We start from the raw sequence: 25557 nt of genomic DNA, 5'->3' as shown, positions 1-25557 counted from the left end.
GAGGGCCTGTCTTTACTGTTGTGACTCTGCTTTATTTTATTCTTTTGACAGAAACATATTGCAGAACTTGGATTTTTCAGCATTTATACGTTATTTACTGTATGTTCGACTCTGCCATGTGTGTTTACAACATTGTATTGTGATTTTACTGCAAATTAAATTACTTGAATGTACTCTGGAGATTTTACTGTATCTGACAAGAAAATACAGTTTAAATTCCCATTGAACATTATTTTATAGGAGTTTAACATGGTTAAGGTGTATGGAGCTAATCTAACACTGGTTTGACACATTGGTTGCACTGATGTTTGGCCTTGGTTTACTAGAAATTCTTTGAATTCTGCTAATTGTAAAATAATTTTGAACATATTTCAAACTGTTTTTTTGTGAAAATACCACAATTTCTCTGGGTTTGTTTGTGGGGACACAGTGCTTTATTGTGATACATGATCCAGTACTGTCAGTTTATTATTCTGCCTGGCTTTCTCTGTCCCCTGACTTGACGGATCCTAACTCTGCCCCCCTCCCAATCAAATCATGTCACACCTAAAAGGAAAAACAAAACAAATATATGCCTCAACCTGTGGTTAGTGATTCTGTTGGGGCCATTTCTCAGCCCACAGACCACTTACCTCTTAACTCATCTGCCTGTAGTGTAGCTTTGCTTGCTACTATGGAACAGGGGTTAGACAAATCATCAGGGTCTTTTCCAGTACCTGCCCAGGTATGGGGAATCAAACCTTTTAGGTATACTAGTAGTGTGGGGAAAGAGCCCCCTTTCCAAACATGATACTCTGTCCCTGGATATTTTATCTACTGGTGAAGTTCACAAGAAAAAGAAACAGAAGCTTCATCATGCAGCTGATGATCTGATTACAGCTATTTATAAGGCTGATGTTGATTCCTTGGCTAAGAGTTTTCTACAGAAAGGTAATTCTGATTGTGTTCCCATCCATGGCTTTAGTACTAGTTTGGCTAGAGACCTTTCTGTTGTTTCAGAGAAAGAACAGGAATCTGATGAGGGCAATGGTGATTTCCTAGTTGACACTGAATCCATTCACTTTTATTCTTTGGAAGTTGAACCTGTGCTTAAGTCCAAATGAATGTTCACTTTTCCTCAGATGATTGCCAGATGTAGTGATGTTTTTGCTTGAGAGAAGTCAGAAACTACCTCAGAGCTAGGCAAGGTATATGACCTTACAGAGGATGACCATTTTTGTGGCTATCCCCCCCCCCCCTCCTTGCCAACCTTGGAAGATGTTTGTAAAGTTACCTGAAGAACACTAGTGTATATTCCAACACTTCCTAAAAAGGCTCTGAGAAAATATAGGGTCTTCTCAGATATGACGTCTCTTTTCTCATTTGACTTCTGACCCAGCTGTGGTCTCCACATCTACCTGCTCAAATAAAAAGTCCTTTACTTCATCTAACCAACACTCCCTGGTAAAGAGGGAGAATGGTTAAACCTTCAGGGCAAAAGGATGTCTCTTTAAAGTAATATAGCCTTTTTAATGGTAAATTGTCAAGGCTTTATGTGAAAAATTATTTTACAGTGTGCACACTGGATGATTTTGCTGACTCCTAACTTGCAGAGCAAAAGTGTTATATAAATGGAATTTGTTTCTAATTTGAATATTCTTTGAGAGGTGTGCTTGAATGTGCAGATACAGGGCCAGATTCATTAACAGCTACACAAAAGTGAGCTATTTCGTATTCATTAAATTACTCTACATTATGTGTAGAGCTGCCAAGCAAAGGGAAACAGCAGAATATGATAATGACAGCTTAAAGAGTCAAAGTACATGCTAATTAACCAATCCAATAGGGTGGAGCTGTTCAGGAAGCTGTAAAGCAATCATGTGCAGTCAGTGTAAGTTTTTCCCCTGTACACAAAAACTCTTTGGACTAGGGATTGCTGCTATTATTATGATGTATGTACAACAGGTTTTAAATCAGGGTGCTGCTGCCAGATCTTAGGTGAGAAGAAGGGTGTTTAGACCCCATTTGATGTTTTATGGACTGAATGACACAGAAATTGCTGAGAGGCATCATGGACAGGGAAACACTTGAGGAAATAAGCAAACTTTGCTGCCTCCACTTCAGGTCCCAGGGAAATAGTGGAAAACTCATCACAGTAGAAACAAAGGTATGTTTAACATTACATATACTAGCTACTGGTGCTTTCCAGAGACCCATAGAAGGTATATTAGAGGTGTCATAGGCATCCACCTCAAGAATATTACATCATTTCTTTTAAATGCAGTGCTACTACATGCAAGAGATCCCATCTGTTTTCCACGCACCCCACAGGTGAGAGCAAGACCAGTGCAGGAATTCTGTGCAGTAGCACACTTCCATGAAGTGTTGGGGGCTGTGATGCTGCCAGCCCAGCTATTTGGAATTTTGTAAATGATCATATGTCATTTGTGAATATCAATATGATTCATATGCTTGTCTTACAAATGTAAGAGAACTATATGCTATGTGTATATTAAACTACTGGTGCAGAAGTGTGTGTTAAACTGTATGTTATGTACCGAGCTTCAAGAATGTAACCACAGTGTACCCTATTGGGAAAGAACAGGAATGTATATAAACTATATACCTATGCAAATGTATGTTTTAATAGTAGAAGCTGGAACATACAGAGTTAACTTGCAAAACATCAAGAAAATAAGTTGGAATCAAAGTGTTTTACGATTGTGTTTCAGTGCAGCAAGCAGACACAATGTCTAGAGCTAGAGGTTTTCCTATGTCTTGAAACAGAAATAATTAAAAGGTTTCAAATGTAAAAGTGATGTCCTTCATGGATGCATCTGCAGTCATAACAAATGGGTTGTCCTGTCGTCAGGCAGCCCTTCGGTCGGCCGGATTCCAAAGTCTGGGTCCGGCTTCGGCTGATGTCGCACTTCACCCGACGTCATCTCTGCTGGTCTTCGGGTATAAAGGCATCAGCCGACGCCATTTTCCTCAGTCTTTCTTGCCGCGTGGCCAAGCAGAAGCTGTTCGCAAGTGCCGGTCGGTCAGATCCAGAGATTACTACTACCGAATACTACTTCGAAGACTTCTAAAAGCTAAGTACCCCGTTGGGGACTCTTTCTTGCCTCAGCCGATGTCAGAAAAAGTCAATAACTGTTTAACTTGTGGGAAACAAATACCTCATAAAGATTTCCACTCTTACTGTTTGCCTTGCTTAGGCCAGACCACGACGTAGCAGCCTGTTCGGCCTGTGCTTCCTTCAACCGACGAACGCTTAGGCGTTGGTCGGAGTTTGCTGAACAGTTTTTCGGCTCAGATTTTGCGTACATTATGCCGTCGGATCCTCCGACTACCCAAATTGTTAAAAAACGCAAAGAAAAAGACCGACACTCGCGGTCCGCGGTTTCGGCCGAAACCACGGTTAAGCAAGCCGCGAGTGTCTCGGTTTCGGCCGAAACCGAGAAAACTGGTCAATCTACAGCCGAATCCATGACTACTACTGAGGCTCCTGCTACCTTACCTGAACTAGCCTCAGAAATTTTGCCTACAACTGTGTTTCCTTCTGATCTATCAGACACCATCCCCTTGGATATCTCTACCCCAGCACGTGGTGCTGCTAGGCCCCCTGCAGCCATGTCTATTAAGGCCTTTGCCAGGGCTAAAGCAGCCAAATCAGCTAAATCAGTGCCTGTTAAACCACCCTCACTCAGGCCCACTTCTAGTTCACAAATGCTTACTCTGGCAGAAGATTTAATATCCTTAATTAGGGGATCCCAATCTCACCCAGACAGGGCCTCTCAGCCCCCAGAAAAGAGACCTAGAGCAGAGCCCCCCGAACCTGTGTCCTCTGATGATTCTGCAGATGACTCAGACATTACAGACCAGCCAGAGGCTCCTTTTTCCAATTATGAAGATTCAGATGCTGAAGAATCCATTCCAGCTGCCTCTCCACCAGAGGAATTCTCCTTTGGGGAAACCTTACATGCCATGAGAGAACAATTCCAATGGCAGGGACAAGATTTCTCAGATTCAAGAAAAAGGCTTAGGACCTTTCTGCACTTACCACAACATAGGCCCTTAGCTATACCTCCTGTCCTATCTGTTGTGGACGATGCATTTAATGATGTCTGCACTGCACCTGATTCTTTACCTCCAGCCCCTGCCAAACCAGATAGATTTTACAGGGTGCCAGACACTCATCACCACCTATACAAGGCCCCACTTGCAGACCCGAAACTATATCCCAGGAGCCTAAGGCAGTAGCCTCGACCACAGCAAAACCCTATTCCCTCTGAAAGGGAATCCAGGTCCTTAGAGAGATGGGGGAAAAAAGTCTACACCTCTGCTACTCTCTCAGCTAGAGCTTTAAACTGTCAGTTTCACATGATCCAATACCAAGAGTTTATGCTTGATCAGTTAATTAAAAGCTGTCCTCTGATGAATCTTTAGATAAGAAATATGTATTAGAAATGGTGAATAACATCCAACAGGTTAGTAACCATTCTTTAAAATGTGGCTATGATGCACTGGAGGCTTCATTTAGATCAGCCATGACTGGCACAGTTATAAGAAGGCATGCATGGTTGAAAGAACAGGTCTTGCCGAATCATGTTAAAGCTAAGCTATTGGATGCTCCTATGGATAAGGCCAGTCTATTTGGGGAACCTGCCCAGCAGGTAATGAAGAAAATGGAAGAGAAGGCAAAATCTGTACAAACAGTTAAAGATTTCCTACAGGTTCAGCCCCCAAGGTTTAGCAGGAACTGGCCTGCCAAAAATTGGTCCTTTCCTGACTCCACAAGATCACAAAGGGGCAGGAACAGACGCTCGAGGGGCAGAAATCAATCCAGAGGAGGTGCCTACAGAGGACGACAGTGGCAAGGCAATAACCGAGGCACAGACACAACCACTGCCACTGCAACAGGACAACCACAGTGACTTGGCTCTGACTCCACCTACCAGGGAGCAAATAGCAGCACCATTAGGCGGAAAGTTAGCCTTATTCTCGAAAAATTGGCACTATATTACAAAAGACAAGTGGATTTTGCAAACCATAGACCAAGGCTACCGGTTCCACTTCCACACTTTACCAGTAAAAAGAGGAATGCCAAACCTGCCCCCAAATAAAAAAATAGAAGCCCTGCATCAGATAGCGGAATTAATAGCTGTGGAAAGGGTACCAATAACAGAACAGGGCAAAGGATTCTACTCCAGACTCTTCCTAGTACCAAGAAAAGAGAAAAACTGGAGACCTATTCTCGACCTGTCCATCTTAAACACATACATCATTGTCCCAAAATTCAAAATGCTGACCCTACAGCAACTTCTTCCCATGCTGGGCAAGGAGTGTTGGCTGGTAACTCTAGATCTCAAGGAGGCATACCTGCACGTCCCCATTCGACCAAATTGCAGAAGATACCTCAGATTTCTTGCAGGATCAGAGCATTATCAATTCTCAGCATTGCCCTTTGGCTTATCTACTGCACCCAGAGTATTCACAAAATGCCTGGCATCAGTAATCGCTCACTGCAGAGTACAGGGAATCCAAATTTATCCATACCTGGATGACTGCCTGTTACAAGCGGACAACAAAAGCAAGCTGACAACAGATTTACAAAGGGTCATTTACTTGCTTCAAGCCCTGGGATACACAGTCAATTTACAAAAGTCAAGGCTGACACCATCCCAGACAAGAACTTTCTTGGGCGCGGAATTGGACACAGTAAAACAGATGGCATTCCTAACTGCAGAAAAACAAAAGAACTCCCTCTTTACTTCTTGGCATTAACAAAGCAGAACAAACTAACAGCAAGAAAAGTTCTGCAGGCCTTGGGCTTCATGGCATCATGCATAATCTTGGTCCCACATGCCAGACTGCATATGAGAAAGTTACAGTGGTACCTAAAGAATTTATGGTCTCAACACAGGCACAGCTTAGAAACAGAAATACCACTAATCCCATGCTTAAAACAGGAGTTCCTATGGTGGGCTCCAGCATGCCAGTCAAACCCAGGCTTACCCTTCCACAACTTTCGAGCAAACCAAACCATCACAACGGATGCCTCAGACCTAGGATGGGGGGCACACATGATGGACAAATGCGTACAAGGACTGTGGACTCAGGACCAGCTGCACCTGCACATAAACCAAAAAGAAATGCTGGCAGTAAAACTGGCAATCCTAACATTCAGACCATTCCTCAAAGAAGGCCATTTGATGATAAGGACAGACAACACCACAGTCATGTGGTACATCAACAAACAGGGAGGCACTCATTCTTACCCCCTATGCAGAATGACTTTGGACCTTTGGAATCTGGCTGTCAGCTACAACATCCAGTTACAGGCAATATTTGTACCGGGAAAAGAGAACACCCTAGCAGACATTTTAAGCAGAACCACCTCGGATGCTCACGAATGGATGCTACACCCGGACATCTTCAAGACCATCACAAAGAAATGGGGAATGCCACAAATAGATCTATTCACTTCCCCACAAAATCACCAGCTCAAAAAATTCTGCACAAGGACATTCCACCCACTTGCATGGAAGGTGGACTCTCTATCCTTCAGCTGGAAAGGCCTGACAGCATATGCATTTCCACCTCTTCCCTTGATGCACAAGGTACTACTGAAAATCAAAGAGGAACGTCCAAGGATAATTCTGATAGCGCCGAACTGGCCAAGACAACACTGGTACCCATTGCTGAGGAGCATGTCTCGGGAGAAAATGTGGTCAATACCCCTGATGCCTCTGATGTTAACTCAGAACAACTACAACATCATACATCCAAACCTAAAAACCTTGCAACTGACTGCCTGGAACATCACATAGCAGTAACTAACCCAGACCTTTCACAAAGGGTTAAAGACATTATCCTTGAAGCCCGCAGACCTTCAACAAGAAGGAACTATGCAGGAAAATGGAAAAGGTTCGTCATTTGGAGTACTGAAAGAGGAAAAGATGTGTCGAACATAGATATTGCTAACATTCTGGAGTACTTGGCAGAGCTTCTACATACAGGCCTGTCCTATTCCTCCATCAAGATACATGCATCAGCTATTTCAGCAGAATACAGCTTTGATCCTCCTGTCTTTTCACATCCTCTACTCAGGCAGTTCCTCAGAGGGATCAAGAATGTAAAACCTCCTAGGAAACCACCATTACCAGCATGGGACTTGAATTTTGTACTAGAAAAGTTGACACTCCCTCCGTTTGAACCAGCAGCAACAGCAGCTCTACAACACCTGTCATGGAAAACTGCTTTCCTACTGGCTATTACTTCAGCAAGGAGGGTTTCGGAACTACAGGCCTTAATGGCAGTGCAACCCTTCCTAATCTTCCATCAAGATAGGGTGTCCATGAGAACTAATCCTACATTTATGCCTAAGGTGGTATCCAGAGTGTCTTTAAACCAGGCAATCCACCTACCTACCTTCTTTCCCAATCCACAAAACAGAGGTGAAAGAATAATGCATACCTTGGATGTACATAGACAGTTACGCTACTACCTGGACAGGACCAAAGGTAACAGAAAAACTGACCAGCTCTTTGTAGCCTATGCAACAGGAAGGGAAGGAAAAGCAATTTCCAAACAGACAATCTCCAAATGGATAGGAAATTGCATAAGATTCTGTTACTCCTACCATGGAAAACCAATTCCACAGAACATAAGACCTCATTCTACAAGGGCTACAGCCACTACCACAGCTTTCTTAAGAGGAGTGGCAACCAAGGACATTATTGAGGCGGCTACTTGGACCTCCGTGCATACATTTGCCAAGCATTATAATTTACCTCTATATTCTAGATCCCGAGCAGGGTTTGCCACTGCTGTACTGCAAGGGATCCTGACTACACCATAATTATTATTCCTCCTCCCCTAGTTTGGCTATGGTATTCTACCCATTTGTTATGACTGCAGATGCATCCATGAAGGACATAAGTACAGTTTTGTACCTACCATAAATGTAGATGTCCGAACTGGATAGCATCTGCAGTCAGGATTACCCTCCCTCCTTCCCCTCTGCGGTACTCCTAGGGTATTTACCCTTCTAATAGCTAGCTGGGGGGGGAGTCTCTTATGGTGTATTTGTTTGTATATATGTACATACATGTTTATTTTTTGTGTTTGCCTTCTACTATTTTGGAAACATTGGCATTTATCCAAAATTTAGCTTTCCAAGAGGGCAATTGGCATCTGGGGCAAGAAACACTGAGGAAAATGGCGTCGGCTGATGCCTTTATACCCGAAGACCAGCAGAGATGATGTCGGGTGAAGTGCGACATCAGCCGAAGCCGGACCCAGACTTTGGAATCCGGCCGACCGAAGGGCTGCCTGACGACAGGACAACCCATTTGTTATGACTGCAGATGCTATCCAGTTCGGACATCTACATTTATGGTAGGTACAAAACTGTACTTTTTATTGCTTTATGACTTCCTAGCAGCTGCACACTTAAGAGAGACATATATTTTGACACAGAGATGTTAAAGTCTGAGTATCTGTTTAGCCTGGGAACTAAAGTCAGGTGACAGAGTGATGTCAGCTGAGCTAACCCAGCAGTAATGTTGATTATTAATTTAAGAACTTTCTCAGAGATAGAGAGACTGGACATTTTGTATCTTGTCATGGACCTTTAAACATCCATCATCTGCATTTGCCTTGCTCTGTAAGTAAGTTATTTAGGCCATAGTGTCTTGTATGTATATATATATATATATATATATATATTTATAGTAAAGATTAGTTTAAATCTTTTCTGTATTCATTTGAGACTGTCCTGCAATGTTGCTTTAAAATCTTTCCTGTGATTATGAACTCTGTAGTTACTGTTTGAGTATTGCCTTCTTCTTTTATTATTTATTATTAAATATATTTAAAGCTTGTAATTGTGACTGGTTTGTTTAGAGATATTTAAGCTCTTAGAGTACTTGCATATGGTGACACTGTGTAGGCCACTCCAATAGTCTTGCTCTTGGTCACACTTACCATTTGGATAATATTAACATTACACAGTAGGATTGGTCACCCTTTGTAAGGGCCTATAGTAGCTGATAAGTAGGGGTTGGTGGCAGTGATAACTACCTTATAGTCTGGGCAGAAGGGTGGCATAGCTAATAAACCTGTGCTAGCCTTCCCCAGGTGTGTGTGTGTTTGTATATAAATCAAATCTCAAAGTGTGTGTGTGTGTGTCAGCCACTTGGGCAGGGACATGAAGCACGGATTGGACAGAGAGTGTGCTGGAGGTCTTGGCTTGACTCCTCAGCTGAGATCTTAACCCTATAGCTGTGCTAGTGGGGACTCTTACCGGGATCTGGAGAAAGAGGGAGAAACCAGTCCCCAGACTGACTGTGATCTCTGTGTGCTCTTAAGGGAAATTGTACTTTACTGTGTGTGTGCTTGTTATCCTCCCATTGTGTACATCCCTCACTGTTGCCAGCAGTGAGGATTGAGGTTCCTTGATTACTGGGCCAGTGCAGGGGCATCACATATTAACTGTTCGGTAGTGGTCCGATATCCACATCACATATTAATTGGTTGACAGTGGTGAGTTAGCCAAATCACATATTGGCATGTAGTGGTGTGGATATTGAATTCCTGTAGCCTGTGTACAGTGGTCACGGAAGGTGTTTGTACTCTCAATCAGCCACACAGTGAGCACTGAGTTCATATCACAATTATTTTATTTTTTTGTTAGCTTAGTCAGGGAGAGCAGGTAAGCATGTCAGCAGAGGAGTATGACAAGCTGACAAGGAGCCAGTTGGCTGAGATGTGCCAGGCTAAAGGACTGGTGCATGACAACCTGACTAAAGCAGACACGATTGCAGCTTTAGTCACAGCTGCATCACAGAATAGCAACCAGGAGGACAATCAGACTGGTCATGGAGATGTACAGCTCTCAGAAAATGGACATCTCAACCTCTCCACAGAGGACTTAAAAATCTGTCAGGAGTTAAAGGCTTGCATTGGAGGCCAAGCATTTGGAAATAGAAGCAGCAGAGAGACTGAGACATCTGGAGGCTGAGGAGAATGAGAGGCAGAGGCAACATGAAAAGGAGATGCCGACTCTTCACCAGAGTCATGGAGATAATGGGGAAGGGTGTAACCAAACCCCAGAAGCAACAAAGGTCACTAAATGTCTTCCACAATTTACAGAGGAGACTAATTTTGATAGTTTCATTCATATGTTTGAGAGGGCATGTAAACAGCATAATGTTGACCAAGGGCTCTGAGTATGGTTCCTGACCCCCTTACTCCATAGTAAAGCTGTAACTACAATTTCTAAACTGTCTGATACTGATTGTTTAAATTATAATACAGTCAAAATATGTTTGTTAGAATGTTTTAAGTTAACACCTGAAGGTTATAGGAAAAATTTTGTGAGCATAGATGCAAGGCAGATGAAAGTGTGTGTGAATTTGTTGCTGAACTAAGCACTTATTTTCATAGGTGGGTGAGTGGATGTCAGGTCACCACTTTTGAAGGGCTAGCAGACCTTTTGGTGAGGGAACAAGCCCTTAGCACTTTGCCTGAGGACATGAGAATTTGGTTAGCTAATAGACTATCCAGTACTGTAGATGAGTTGGGGAAGAAGAGAGACCTATACCTAGCAAGAAGGGCATCACAGCACAGAAAAGGGACACCCAGTGCTGCTCATGGGTCTAAGGGAACCCATAGTGGGCAGCGCAGACTGCCCCAACAGAGTCTGCCAGTAGCAGGGGAAGCCACTAGTCCAGGTACACATCCAGACCAAGGGTTAAATGTTTTAAATGCAACCAGTGGGCCCATGTAGCATATAGACGTCCACGGAGGCACAGTGGGGAACAAAAGCTGGGAGAACCAGTAAGTGTGAATGACAAAATGCCAGAAGTAAGTTCTCGACAACAAGGGTACCAAACTACCACAAGAGATTATATCCTGTCTTAGTGAATGGGAAAGAGGCCATGGCTGAGAGAGAGAGATTCTGACCTAACCATTATGAAGCCTGCAATGGCTACAGAGGAGCACTACTTGCTTGGGCAGTCTACAACAGTCAGAGCTTTAGGAGGGGCCTCATTCCAAATACCTTTGGCTAGGGTTCACCTTGGCTGGGAAGGTGGAAAAGGAAGCCAGCGAGTAGGTGTGTTTGAGGATATCCCTGCAGATGTCCTGATAGGGAATGATTTTGATATTGCAGTACCGTGTGTTCATGCAGTTACACACAGTCAGGCTTGGAGATAAGCATGTGCATCTGGTAGCCTGGGGGAGACCAGACAGACTGCACATTTGCAGCCAGGACTGGTGAGGTGGTTACTTTAGGGAGGGAGCTACCCTGTAGCAGTGAGACTGAAGGTGAGCCACAGCTGCTTGTGGGTACTGATGTTACTTTAGATAGAGTGACTGCAAAGGCAGAGGTGAGTAGTAGTACCCAGGCTGACAGTGAGGCACTGCTGTCAGAGGATACCAGACTTCCTGTGGAAGGGGAGCTGGGAGAGTTACAAAGAGAGAGTTGAGACAGGCTCAGCTCTAAGACCCTACATTACAAGGCCTGAGGCAGGTAGGTAGTGAGGCATCTGATTCTCAAGGGATGGGGGAATCTATACTGGGACAAAGGGTTACTGTATAGTGGACACCTGAGGGAGGGCTAGAGGGTAAGAGAATACAGCAGTTGGTAGTGCTCAGAGCCTACCATCTGGCACTTCTAGCCATAGCCCATGATATTCACTTTGCAAGTCATATGGGCATAAAGCACACAGACAGACATATTATGGAGAACTTCTATTGGTCTGGGATTTCTAAAGATGTAACAAGGTACTGCAGGACCTATGAGCAGTGCCAAAAGGTAGGCAAGACAGGAGACAAGGTGAAAGCTCCTTTGAATCTTTTGCCTGTGATTTAGGAGCCATTTTAGAGGGTAGCTATGGATATTGTGGGGCCTCTGAGTACCCCAAGTTCCACAGGGAAAAAGTATACCCTAGTGGTAGTAGATTATGTGACCAGATACTCTGAGGTAGTGACTTTGTCCTCCATTGAGGCAGAAAAGGTGGCAAATGCTTTGTTAGAGATTTTCAGAAGGGTAGGTTTCCCAAAGGAAATACTGACTGATAGAGGTGCCAATTTCATGTCAGACCTGCTGGCTTGTCTGTGGAAGTACTGTGGGGTTGAAGCACCTAAATATCACCCCCTACCATCCCCAGACTAATGGTCTTGTTGAGAGGTTAAACTCTACACTCTACGGGCATTTGCATACCAGTTTAAGAGGGACTGGGACAAAGATTTGCCCCATCTGTTTGCTTACAGAGAGGTTCCCCAGGAATCCACAGGTTTTTCACCCTTTGCGTTTCTGTATGGACATATGATGAGGGGACCTTTAGATTTGTTTCGAGATGAGTGGGAGGATTAGTATGAATTCCACAAGGAGAGTGTTGTGCCATATGTCCTAAACCTCAGGACAAGGCTCAGTGAACTCATGGGCTTGCCCCAGGAGAACCTGGCAGAAGCCTAAGAGCAGAAAAAGGTCTGGTATGACAGGAATGCTCAAGCTAGAGAGTATGCCCTAGGGCAGCATGTAATTGTTCTCATTCCTGTCAGACACAATAAGCTGCAGGCAGCCTAGGAGGAACCCTGCAAGCTGTTAAGGAAGGTCAGTGATGTTAGCTACATGGTAGAACTGCTAGGCATGAGACGGGCACAAATCATACCATGTTGACACCATGAAACCTTACCATGATAGGGAGTCCCTGGTGCTAAGTATTTGCAGTAAGAGGCAGGAGGAGTCTAAGGGGGATCTATGGCTACAAATTACTATGGTGGAGCCTAGGGTTGTAGGCATATGATAGGACAGTGCAGCACTGTACTGGGGACAGCAATGCCAAGGCAGCTGGAATCCTGAGAGGGAATGGGGTAAAAGTATTCCCACATAGGCCCATCCTTCTCAAGCAATGTTTCTCAAGGGTCACTTGAGAAACTAGCTTGAGTCTTCAGAGGGGGTGTCACAAAAGGTGATACTGCCAGCCCAGCTATCTGGAATTTTGTTAAATAATAAACTGTCATTTGTGAATATTAACATGATTTATATAGAAGTGTAACAAAGAGAGATACTGCCAGCACAGCTGTCTGGAATTTTGTAAATAATTGTATGTCATTTGTGAATATCAACATGATTCATATGCTTGTATTACAAATGTATTGGAACTGTATGTTGTGTGTATATCAAACTGCTGGTACAGAAGTGTGTGTTAAAAAGGGTTGTAAAATACTGAGCTTTAAAAATGTATCTGCCATGTACCCTACTGGAACAGAAATGTACATTTATTGTAACTGTTTAGATGTATGTATTTTTAAAAGGAGAAACTGGAATATAGAAGTTTAGCTTGCAAAACTTCAGAAAAATAGTTGAAACTAAATTGTTTTAAAGCCACTCCATAAAAAGGATGTTATTGTTCTGTTTCAGTGCAGTAACCAACACAATGTCTAGAATTACACGTTCACTGTATTGTCTTGGAAGTGTTTTTATTGTTTTATGACTTCCAGGATTTGCCTTAGATCTAATGAAAGCCCTGTCTATGTATGTTCACAGGTAGATGCTAAATGCTACCAGCTGCATCGCTGGGCATTTTACATGGGATACAGTATGATGACAAGATGTGATGTCATCCTGCAAGCTATCCCAGCAGTAATATTTGAGAAATTAATTTAAGAACTGTCCGAGAGAGATTGAGTATTCTCAATTTTGTCTTTGACCTGACAAGAAGACTCATTCACCGCATCTGCCTTACTTGCTCTGTAAGTAAGTTAACTAGGCTGTAGTAATTCTCTAGATATAGTGAGAAATGTAGCAAGGCTTAATTTCAATGTTTTTATTTATTTGAGACTGTCCTGCAATGTTGTTTTAAATATTTCCTGTGATTTTGAACTCTGATGTTACTGTGATTATATACTGAGTATTTTATTCTTTTATTTATTATTAAATATATTTAAACCTTACATTGTTGCTGATATTTGAGACATATTTAATTTCTGAGAGTACTTGCATATTTATTTGGTGATACTGTGGGCCACTCCTAATAGCCTTGCTCTTGGTCAAACTACCATTTGTATTGATAGTAACATTACACAGCAAGATTGGACACCTTTTGTTAAGGGCCTTAAAGTAGCTGATAAGTATGTGGCTGGTGGCAGTGATAACTACCGTATAGTCTGGCAGAAGGGGGCATAGCTAGTAAACCTGTGCCAGCCTTTTCCAGAGATGTGTGTGTGTGTGTGTGTTTGTATGTATAAATCAAACCTCTGAGTGTGTGTGTGTGTGTGTGTGTGTGTGTGTGTGTGTGTGTGTCAGCTACTTGAGCAGGGACACAAAGCAGTGGTTGGACAGAGAGGGTGCTGGAGGTCTTGGCTTGGCCACTCAGCTGAGATCTCAACTCTGTAGTTGTGCCAGTGGGGAGTCTTACTGGGGATCTGCAAAAGAGGGAGAAACCAGCCCCGGATTGACTGTGGTCTCTGTGTGCTGTTAAGGGAAATTGCACTTGATGCAGTGAGCTGCATCTGGATATACTGTGTGTGTATCTGTCATCCTGCCAATGTATGTCCCCCACTGGTGCTAGTGGTGAAAATTAAGGCTCCTTGATTACTGGGTCAGTGGTGAAGCATCACACCATGTTCCACACCTTTACTGCTATGAGACATAAACAATGCCAATGTGTTTGCCAATGAATCCATCTGTTTTCAGTTGCACAAATGCAGTTGGCAAGGCTGTGCATCTTTGCCCTCAGCCAGTTACAGTACATGTTGGATCTGAATTGGGTGCAGACATATTTTGTTAGCTTGACTTTTGCAGAAATGGCTGGCAAGGGAGAGTGGTGCTAAATTTAGAGCACCAATTTGAAGTGTTCATGAGTCAAGGATTTTATGTCACTCTTCATGAAGTGCTGCAGCTGTAGGCTGCTTCAAGTTAATTAGATTTTGTCTCAGTATAAGGCTGAGACTGGGAATAGCTTAGCCAAGGCTGTCTCCAATGCAACAGACATTCCAAGCACTGTATAGTGACCTTAAGAAGTGCAAACAGGACCTTCTAAGCTGATGGAATGCTGAAGTTAGGACTCTGAACACCCCCTCAGTTATGTAAGTATACTGACCCATAATCTGTCTGCGGTATGGCATTAATGATCTAGCCAACCAAAGCATTTACTGATTATCCTTTCATATATATTTCTTCTCTTTTTGTACTGCACAGCTGCAGAGGAAATAGCTGTAAACCTCAAAGTTCATCAGGAGAAATTAACTTAACTCAAAGAGGGATGGGATATGTATGACACAGGTCCAAATTCAAGCCAGAAATTATTTTCAGTCCATCAATCACTAGCAACTTGTACAGGCACACCTCAGTCTTAATATCAAGCATGCATGTCAGGGACTTCAAAGATGGCTGTACACTAATCAACAGTTTAAGTTCAGGTCTCCCAGTGTGAAGACAGAAACAGAGAGACAACCAATTATATTGTCAGCTTGAGTAAAATTCAGTTACTGGCTAGTAAGTACACTGCCTGGATGCCTGCAAAGAAGAAACTAAGGGAGTCTGAAAGAAAATCAACTAGAAAAGGTGCCGAGAAAAAACACCGATGGGAAGAATCCTGCAGCTGTTCATGAAAAACATGAAACATTGAAGGAGTATATCAACTCAAATAAAAAAGGCTGGAAAAAATGAAAGAAGCTGTTAACAGATATGCAGATGAGTTAATAGAACTGCAAAAATCACAGGTCAAAATCAAGAAAAGTCTGGCTGAATATGACTCTTCAAGAAGAGATGTTTCAAAAATAGCAGAATTAGAGGGCAGAGTACATAGAGAAAAATCCAAGAGTTTCTGCTATACTGGAGAAACTGGAAGGAATAGATTTTATTAATTTTATGAAGACAAAAATAAACAACTAGACTGGTATTCTACAACAGGAACTTTTATTGAAAGGGCACACCATGTGTATGTTCTAAATCTGTCCATGAGAAAGCAGTCAAAACCTTTCTTAGGAAAGATGAAAACCTACAGACTGAAAGAGTTGACCCTGACAAAACTGTGGCAGAAAGGCAAAGTATTAAAAGTTGCAGACAGTAGAGTGTTTGTGGAAAATGATTATTCACTGTACACTAAGCAGAAGAGAAACACATTTATTCCAATAATCAGGGAATGACAAGAGACAAGTGCGAGATTCAAGCTGCTGTATCCTGCTGTCTTCAGAATATTTATTCCTGGAGGATCAAAATCATGTTTTGATGCATGACAGGCTATGTAGAAATTCAAACAATTGTCCAACAAAAAAATGAGCTATCAAGCCAAAAGTGACTCTGCTTTTCATTCTTCTGATAATAAAGCACATGGTGAAACTTTGCCAGTGAAACCTTTTCCACTGATCCATAGGAAAATGCTTGAGAGACAGAGAAAAGCACAAGAGTTGACCAGTAGAATCAGGACTGCCATAAAATTCAACTGGAATTTGGAGCTGGGAGATAAAGATGAACAGGAAGAAAACCAGCAACACACAAATTAATGAATAAATGTGAGACTGAAAAGCATCAATCGCATTTGTGAAATATGGTTATATAAGAATAAGTAGAAAGAGTGGACTTTTGTTGACTTTGTTAAACTTGTGAGGAACTGAAATGCGTTTGCCTCACTTTGTGTCATTAATGTTTGGAATAAAACTTAGGGGAGGGTAAGAGGAAGGAAAGACGGTAACTGTAAGTAAAAGTTTGATTTCTTAGCAGTATTTCTATGAAACTTTTCACAATACCAATTGCATATTTTATACTAAAGTATTTTAGTTGTTTTTGTATTTGAAACAGTTGTTAAACGGATGACTTTTTCGTGTCCTTTCTTCTTTTTGGATATTAATAAATGTAGGCATTACAGTGTAAAAGAGAAGAAAAGTTAGACAAAAGCATGTTTAAGTTAATAAGCTGTAATCTTGGGTTGTTGAGATGAGGGATGGGATGTAAAAGTACACAGATAATAGTATATATAGAGCTGATATGTTTTCTCTTACTTTTGCATATGTGAATGTCTGAATTAAGACAATTGGCTTTATGTAATAAATTTTAGGTGAAAGCAAGTATGACAACACTGAATACAATGAAAAGATTTCCTTTAACATTAAATGTTTTGTGTATCAGGCTGTAACTGAGTGATATATTTTCCTTTTTTTCCTCTCTTACTTTTCCATGGAGACAAGCTGATAATATGGCAATAGAAGACAGAAAAATGTTAATGATTTCTGAAAGTATGCAAGTAGTTTTCACATCTGGGGCGTGGGACAATAAAGATAAAAACAGAACAGATACCAGTTGGTATAAATAGAAGCACAGGCAATAACATGCATTTTAACACAGCCTCAATTTCAGGTTAATTAGGGCCTGTATTAGCTATGTGGCACAAATGTTCCTATAAGGAGGGTTAAACTTCATTATTTGAAGTTGTACATAGTTATATGTGTTTGTATTAACATGTTGTAGGGTGTTCTGGGATGTGCTTTGAGGGTCTTTATTTAAAACAAAAAGTTGTGTAAAATATATTTTTTTATTTATAATGTTAATGGTAAGAAAAAAAAGTGTATAGAATTAACCTGCCAAACATTAATGAGTGCATGTATCACAAAAGCTGGAAATAGACATTTAAAAAAGCTGCCATATATAATACGTGGTAATAATAACTTCTTACCATAATGATGAGACAATACATAATTATATTAAGAAATTAGGAGTGCAAATAGCAACACTACAGGAGACACATTTGGAAAGAAATGAACATGTGAATTTGATAAAAGAAAGGATTTTAGGGTGGATATTCTTCAGAATATCAGGGACAATGGAAAAGAGCAGTATTTGTATCAATTGCTAGAGGAGTTCCAGTAGTGATAGAAGAGGGAAACAAAATAGATAATAATGGCAGATTTGCAGTAGTAAGGGGCTATTGGCAGGAATGTATTATGCTGGCATGTATTTATATATTAAATGAAACTGGATTGAAAAAATAGGGTAGAAATAACAGAAAAAGAGATCTAGTTAAGAAGTAAGAATTATTTAGATGGGCTGACAAAGATTAAAGTATCACAAAACAAGGGGAATCTCCCAAAACAAGAAGATAAGATGCACAATTACAGAGTTTGTTTGTGTTTTTCGGCTTTTCCCGTTTAGGGGTCGCCACAGTGGAACTCCAGTCCGCTAATGATTGGCAGTAGATTTTTACGTGCTAGCTGGCCGGGCCTAATGCACAACCTTCAATGAAGGAACACCCATTCAAGCATGTCGACACACAGAAGACACTCTAACTGAGAATCAAACGGGCAGCATCTAACTGTGAGGCGACAATTCCCCCGCGCACAATTACAGAGTACTAAATAGAAAATAAGGGAGCACTTGAATAATCATGGGTTTACAAAGATTTCTGTTAAGCAACTGTTTTTTGTTAATAATGCCAGAGTACAAAAATGTTTGGAATGATGAATTAGGCAACAGAAAGTAGATATAGTTGTTGCCAACCTGCAACAAGAAAAATATCCAGAGAGCCTATAGGAGTATCAAAGATATTTAGAAAATTTTATGAAAATTTATATAAAGCAAGTAAGTGGGGGAATTAAGAAAAAGCACAAATGGAAATATTTATGGAAGACTTAAATATGCCAAAGTTAGAGGTAAATGAGGCTCAACAACTAAAAGTTAAGATAGGGGGAGATGAGATAAAAATTATGATGTATAACCAATCTGCATTAAAGTCTCCAGAAATAGATGGTATTTCATTAGAAGTTTGGAAACTATGAGGGAAGAAAATGATAAAGATTAGGAAGATTTTGATTAACAGTATTTTAAAAGGAAGGGAGAAGGCATCAACATCATGGAAAACAGCTGTGGTTACTGTAATACCTAACCACAGTGAAGAGCCATCTGATCCAGTTTCATATAGTCCCATTTCAATTTTAAACCACGATTATAAAATATTTCGATATAATGTCTAAAAGAATGGCAAAGTGATGCCAAAATTGATATATATGGACCAGTGTGGTTTTGTGGAGGGCAGGCAAACATTTGACAACATTACTAGAACAGTGATGATCCAGAGGGAAGCAGAATGTAAGAAAATACCACTGTTATTGATGGGTCTTGAAGCAGAGTAAGTTGGGATTTTATGAGTAGGGCACTGGAAGCTTTTGCATTTCCTGATACAATAATAAGGTTAATTAGAAGGATAAATGAGGGATCAGAGGCAAAAATCAAAGTGCGAGGGTTCTTCTCTAAGTTGTCTGAAATGAGTAACCAGACTGGGCTGTCCTCTTTCCCATTCATTATTTGCATTATATTTAGAACCATTGGCAAAGAAAATAAGGGACTCAGAAATTCAAGGATATAACTGGTATGGTGTTCAAGTAAAATTGGCTTTATTTGCAGGAAGATATTATTTTGTATCTGATGGAACCAAAAAAGGACATTTTAATATTATGGAATATTCAGAGACACTTCCATGCTTTTTTTTTTGCATACAAAATTAATGAAGATAAAACAAAGGCTGTATATATACCCACACATGAATTAGTTCAGCAATATCTATCGTTATAGAGACATGATAAAATGAAGTATTCAAAAGTGTGGATTAAAAAGGATTCAGTTCTGGCAACTAATGATTTGTGGGAAGAGACCAAACAAAAGATAATACAAAAACTGAGAACTGGAAGCACTTGCCTATGGATATGGATGGCAAGAAACAAGCAGTAAAATGTTTTTAGTCCCTTTAGTTTTATACACAGGTCAGGTATATTTTTATCAACCAGAGGAGACGTGTGTTGTAATTAATAAAGAGCTGTTGGATATTATCTGGGTGGGCAAGAGGGCAAGCACCAAGTAGGATAAATTGATCCTCCCAGTAGAACAAGGAGGTTTAGGAATACCTGATTTGAAGGGATATTTTGCAGCTACACAGTTAAGTCTGTTGTACATAACACAAGCTGAAAATTACAATTCAAAGTGAAAAGGGATGCTTATGAAGCAGAGGAGTTAATCAAGAAATAAGGAAAGAATGGAATTTTGGATATAGCTCATTAAGGAGAATAACATTCATGCAGAATATTATATTCATAAAGTTGCAGAAAGTATACCAATTAAGTCAATATGCAAAATGAGAAAGGGGATTTTACTGATAGGGGCAGCTGCATATAGAGATACAGAGAATAGACAAGAGGGGGCTGGAATTTACTGGAGGAAGATGGCAAATGAACCAAGTTATTGGGAACATGTAATTAGAGAGGGAAAGGTAATAGAATGGGAAGAGGCCAAGAAAACATTTGGATTGTAGTCTTCCCTATCAGGGATTGATAGAGTATAGACACAAAGAAAGGAATATGGGAATCCTAAATGAAAGACCTGCACTGGTTGCATTTCAATTTGAATCTAGAGCAGAACCTGATGTTAAAAAAAGGGGTAATTGGTAGGGAATATAAAATATTGCATGATAACTATAGGAATCAATGAGAAGAGGACAGAAAAGATTGGGAAGAGAGATTAGATATGCAGTTTACAAAGAAACCATGGGAGGACATATGTATGGCTCCCAAATATGCAACAAGATCTAGAATATTTAGGTTTATTGTCGATGTGTTTGCATAGGTACCTTTATACTATAAGTGGACTCCAAACACTTTTTTTCCATAGGTAGATGGCAAATGTTGAAAGCATGATGTGGAAGAAAGAGGTAACTGGGAACATATGCTTTGGGAATGTAATGCATTGGGAGACTTTAAAAAATCCCTACAAAGTACTTTGTCAGGAATAATAGGTGAGAAAATGAGTGTAAATAAGCAAATTATTTATTTAGTAATTTATTTTGAGCTGGAGTACAAGATTTGAATTTTCTAGACATATTAAAGCCTTGTTAATTTTAATTCTGGTGGCTGCCAAAAAAGCACTTATTAGTAAATGGAAATCAAAATCTAAACCAACTAGACTTGAAGTAGTGAATATTGTAACAGAGGTAAAAGAACAGGAGGTGGGGTCTATAGAAAATGGTAAGTGTAAATTACATAGAAAAAATGGAAGTTGTGGGAACAATACATGCAGAAAATGTTTTGTATGAGGAATAAAGCCTAAGAGAAGGCAGGAATTGAATAGTTTATGTAATGTTGCTTATATTATATGATTATATAACAGTAGATGTGAAGTATAATGTTTGTAAATGTGAAGTTGTTAATATGGTTTGATTAGTTTCATGCAAATTATAGGTTTGCCTGAGTCACAAGTGATAATTCAATACAGGTGTATAAAGCATGCATGCTTTCCCCAATAACTTTTGCTGCTTGCATTAGGCAATGAGAGTATGGTGTTCTCCCCTCTGGACCAGTAATCAAGGTGCCTGAATCCTCACCACTGACACCTGTAAGGAATGTTCACTTGGAACAAAGGTAGATGCACACAGTATTTCCAGATGCAGCTGTCAGGGAACACACTCAGTCCGGGGCCTGGGTTTCCCTATCTCTCTCTTTCCAGGTCCCCAATAAGACTCACCACTGGCACTGCTCTAGAGTTGAGTCCTCAGCCGAGTGTCCAAGCCAAGTCCTCTAACACTGTCTCAGTGAAACCGGTGCTGTGTGTCTGCTCCAAGTAGCTGATACACACACACACACACATACACACACACCTGGGAAAGGCTGGCACAGATTTACTTGCTATGCCCCTCTGCCCAGACTAAAATGTAGTTACTGCCACCTGACACTCTAAATCCAGCTACTCTAAGGCTGTTACAAGGGTACCCAATTATAATAAGTAAAATTAATACTAATACAAATGGTAGTGTTTTGAACAATGCAGTAAGGCTTTCAGGAGTGGTCACAGTGTCACCAAATAAATATAAGTCCTCTCAAAGGTTACAATATTCTCTAAAGAACAAGCCACAATGAAAAGTTTAAATATATTTATTAATTAATAATAAAAAAATATGAAAATACTAAATATCTGCAATAAACACCAGAGTTTCAATCACAGGAAATATTAAAATAACACAGATGAATAGATTCACACAGATACAGAAAACAGTACTTAACTATTCTCACTATATTTTCCTGACTTATATAAAGAATTACTTATTCCCTGATTACTTACCAAAGCAAGGCAAGAAGAAGTAGGTGAATGGTCCTTCTATGTTAGGTTACAAAAACAGACTGCCCTGAGACTTTTGTTTCATGTAGTATTAAAACATAATTTCAGTCCTTGATTACAGAATGACCTCACATACATCTAGTCATCTGACTTCTGGTTCCCATACTACCCTCTTTACTAGAAACTGAACCACAATCTTGTACATGTGTTACCATACACACAGAGCTTTGCTAAGATGTATTATAGCATCTGGAAGCCATAAAACCATTTCAACACTTCCACCCTTCCAGGGTAGCAATTGGTTTACTACTAAGGAAAATACAGAATAATTACTAGTCCTTGTTTTCACAGACATTTTGTCTCTGGCTGCAATCAGAATTGTAAGATACAATCTTTATGGCCTAACCAGGTAATTTAATATTTCTCAAAGTTAGCTGGACTGAGATTAACCTCTTGTATTCCAGTGTCCTCCGTTACAATATTAACTTCAACAGTTATAATAGAGTCTGACATACAGGTGCATTTCTTCTTCTGTCCTGCAGGACCCACTGTTGGTACATTATTAATGTAAGCAGCTTTACAAATACATTTTCCAACACAAGCATCTGTACAAATCAGTTTAATATACACATGAGACAGAATTATGTACAAAACTCCAACTGGCTATGCTGTCATGTTACACATCCACTGCCCTACTTCTCCTGGCATAGTTGGCAATATCTCACATCATCACAGAGGTCACTAGCTTAAATGTGTGTGGGTTCAATAGCCAAAAGCAGCAATTAGTTTTTATTACCAGATAGTATCTCTCAAAGATTAACAGCAAGACTGTCAGGCACAATTAAAATATGGTAATTACACTTATTACATTTGTGTACGTATAGCCTATCCACCATAGTGATCTAAAGGGTGCTGTTATATCCTAGCAGTTTTTCTCTGTTTTATGACACAGTCATACCTTAACATCATATATGGATGTGGCAAAAGTATACAATACTAAATTATCATAATTCTTTATGTATTGCTCCAAAAATTGTATTGATTAAATAAATTAATGTGACATACCATTGATTTAATTAACTTTTTTTGTCTGTCAAACTCTTTTTTTTTTCTGAGGGGGGTTATAATTTATTAACATGTTTGCTTACCTTGCTGCTGAAAACAAAAATGACCAACAGCACAGAGAGGTACACCAACCACTACGGCTTGGCCTGCCATACCTCCACAGATGCACAGACACCCAGCACTTTGGGTTCACAACCTATCAGTGTTGCCTCCACAACCCCTGCCTTACATGCTGCATCTGCATTAGGTAGCTGTGCCCCAGCTGCTGGTGCCAGTGGTACCCTCTGGGAGCAGTACCAGTGGAGGTGGCAATTTTGTCACCCAGCAGGAGCTGACAGGGATGGTGGAGGATATCATGGAGAGGGACCCCACTGCAGGTATCAGCAGGGTTGAAAATGTCCTGTTTCAGATTGCAAAGATGTTACTAGGTCCAGCACTGACGTAGGAATCTGCTACGGGAGTCAGTGATGACAGTTCTGAGGGTGAGGATTAGACTCTCACTATTCTCAAGCTGAACACGGCTGTAAATTTAACAGTTCTTAGGCTGCTGGATGTAATAAAGTATGTGTCTGTGTGGCATGTTGAAATAATTACTGTGCTTGTAGACCTATGTTTTTGCATGGTGTCATGGGTTCAATTACAGCTCTAGGTCAATTTAAACAGGCTTAAACTATTCCTGGCTCCGCCAAGTCTGCACTTCAATTTTTCCCTTAAGAAAGCTCTACTTTCAACAAAATCAGTCTGTTCGCTTTATCATAAGCCTAGCACTTGCTCCTAAAACCTTTCTTTTAAGTGAAGCACCCTTAAACTAACATAAGCACTACATCCACCTACAACCCGTGCTAATACCCATTTCCCTTCAAAGTCCTCTCTCTGACCCAGTTACACATCACCCCCTTATACTATTCTGGCATGTCGAGTGGTATATTACTGATGTCCTATCCAGTTCAGCTGGTTAATCTGGGAATCCTGAGACAATGTTACAATTGTCTCATGTACACAGACAACCCTCTCCTCCTCCCAACAAACACAAACACATGTGAGAGATGCAACTATATAGCCAAACTGGAGGCTGAACTCTCTCAACACAAGACTAGCAAGACCAGACAGGAGGAGAAGGTAACCACACACACAACAAACCCAGTCTCACATAAACCAACCACAACTGCAAACCAAACACATAATAACACAAAGACATACTCAGAGGCTCTAATAAAAAACTTACCGAAACAACAGAGGCCCCAAAGCAGACATCCAGGAAAACACCACCTCAAAACTCTGCACATGCAACACATAGTATACAAAGTCAGTGTGCCAAGCAATCACAGCCCTTAAGGCAAAACACCATGCCTGATACACTAGTAATAGGTGACTTTATAGTCAGATACACTGACGTCCCGCTTACCAGGCTGAACAAAGAGAGGGTAACGGTGAGCTGCCTGTCGGGAGCTAGGATCTGCCACATAACACAAGCACTCAGGTCACTCCAAAGCAAGTACAAATATGACTCCGTCATTGTCCATGCCGGCGTGAATGACCTGAGATGTACCTCCTTGGACTACATGAAAAGAGACATAGAGGAGCTCTCTGATTATGTAGCCCAGGCCGGTATGACCCTGACCCTGAGCAGCATCTTGCCCTCACCAAGAATGATGCCACAATACAAAGACAAGATGATCAGCTTTAATAATTGGCTCAATTACTGGTGTCATTCTAGGGGGATCCAATGTCTGTCTGCTTGGGATGACATGCTGGACAAGCCACGCTGCTTCACAAGGGATGTCTTGCACCTGTCACCACTGGGCTTCCGGATATTGGCTAAGGCTCTTGCCACCCCAATAGTGCCTTTTTTAGGCAAGGCTCAAAAGATAAACCCACCACATTAGAAAACAATAAAGGAAAAAAACTAAGGGTAATGCTGATCAATGCCAGAAGTCTAAATCTCAAGATGCAGGCTCTCGAAGCATTCCTCAGTATGGAGAGCATCAATGTCTGTGCAGTAACTGAAACCTGGTTCAAGGCTCCTGAGAGCACCCCAGCCCTACCAGGTTATACCTCGTATTATGCATTTCGGCCCCAAAACCTGGGCCGAACCACAAAAGGGGGGGAGTGTCCATATTCATTAAAGACACCCACACCTCCAGGTTAATGGCAACGCACGAAGCATCGGAGACCATCCATGTGCAACTAACCGTAGGCAAAACTGCTATGCAACTTGTAGCATGCTACAGACCACCCTTGCAATCTCAGGAACTCCATTCAGCCTTCCTGAAGACACTGGAGGATATGAATGTCTCACCAAATACCATCATATTGGGAGACTTCAACTACCCAAACATAGACTGGGTGCATTACTCAAGCCCCAACACCCTAGCCCAAAGGTTCCTGGAATTCATCAACTCAAA

Source organism: Protopterus annectens, chromosome 1.part0, assembly GCF_019279795.1.
Source record: "Protopterus annectens isolate FY-2018-M chromosome 1.part0, PAN1.0, whole genome shotgun sequence".
In the NCBI taxonomy this organism is placed as follows: Eukaryota; Metazoa; Chordata; order Ceratodontiformes; family Protopteridae; genus Protopterus; species Protopterus annectens.
The sequence above is the reverse complement of the archived record's forward strand: the minus strand, read 5'-3'. Positions refer to the sequence as shown.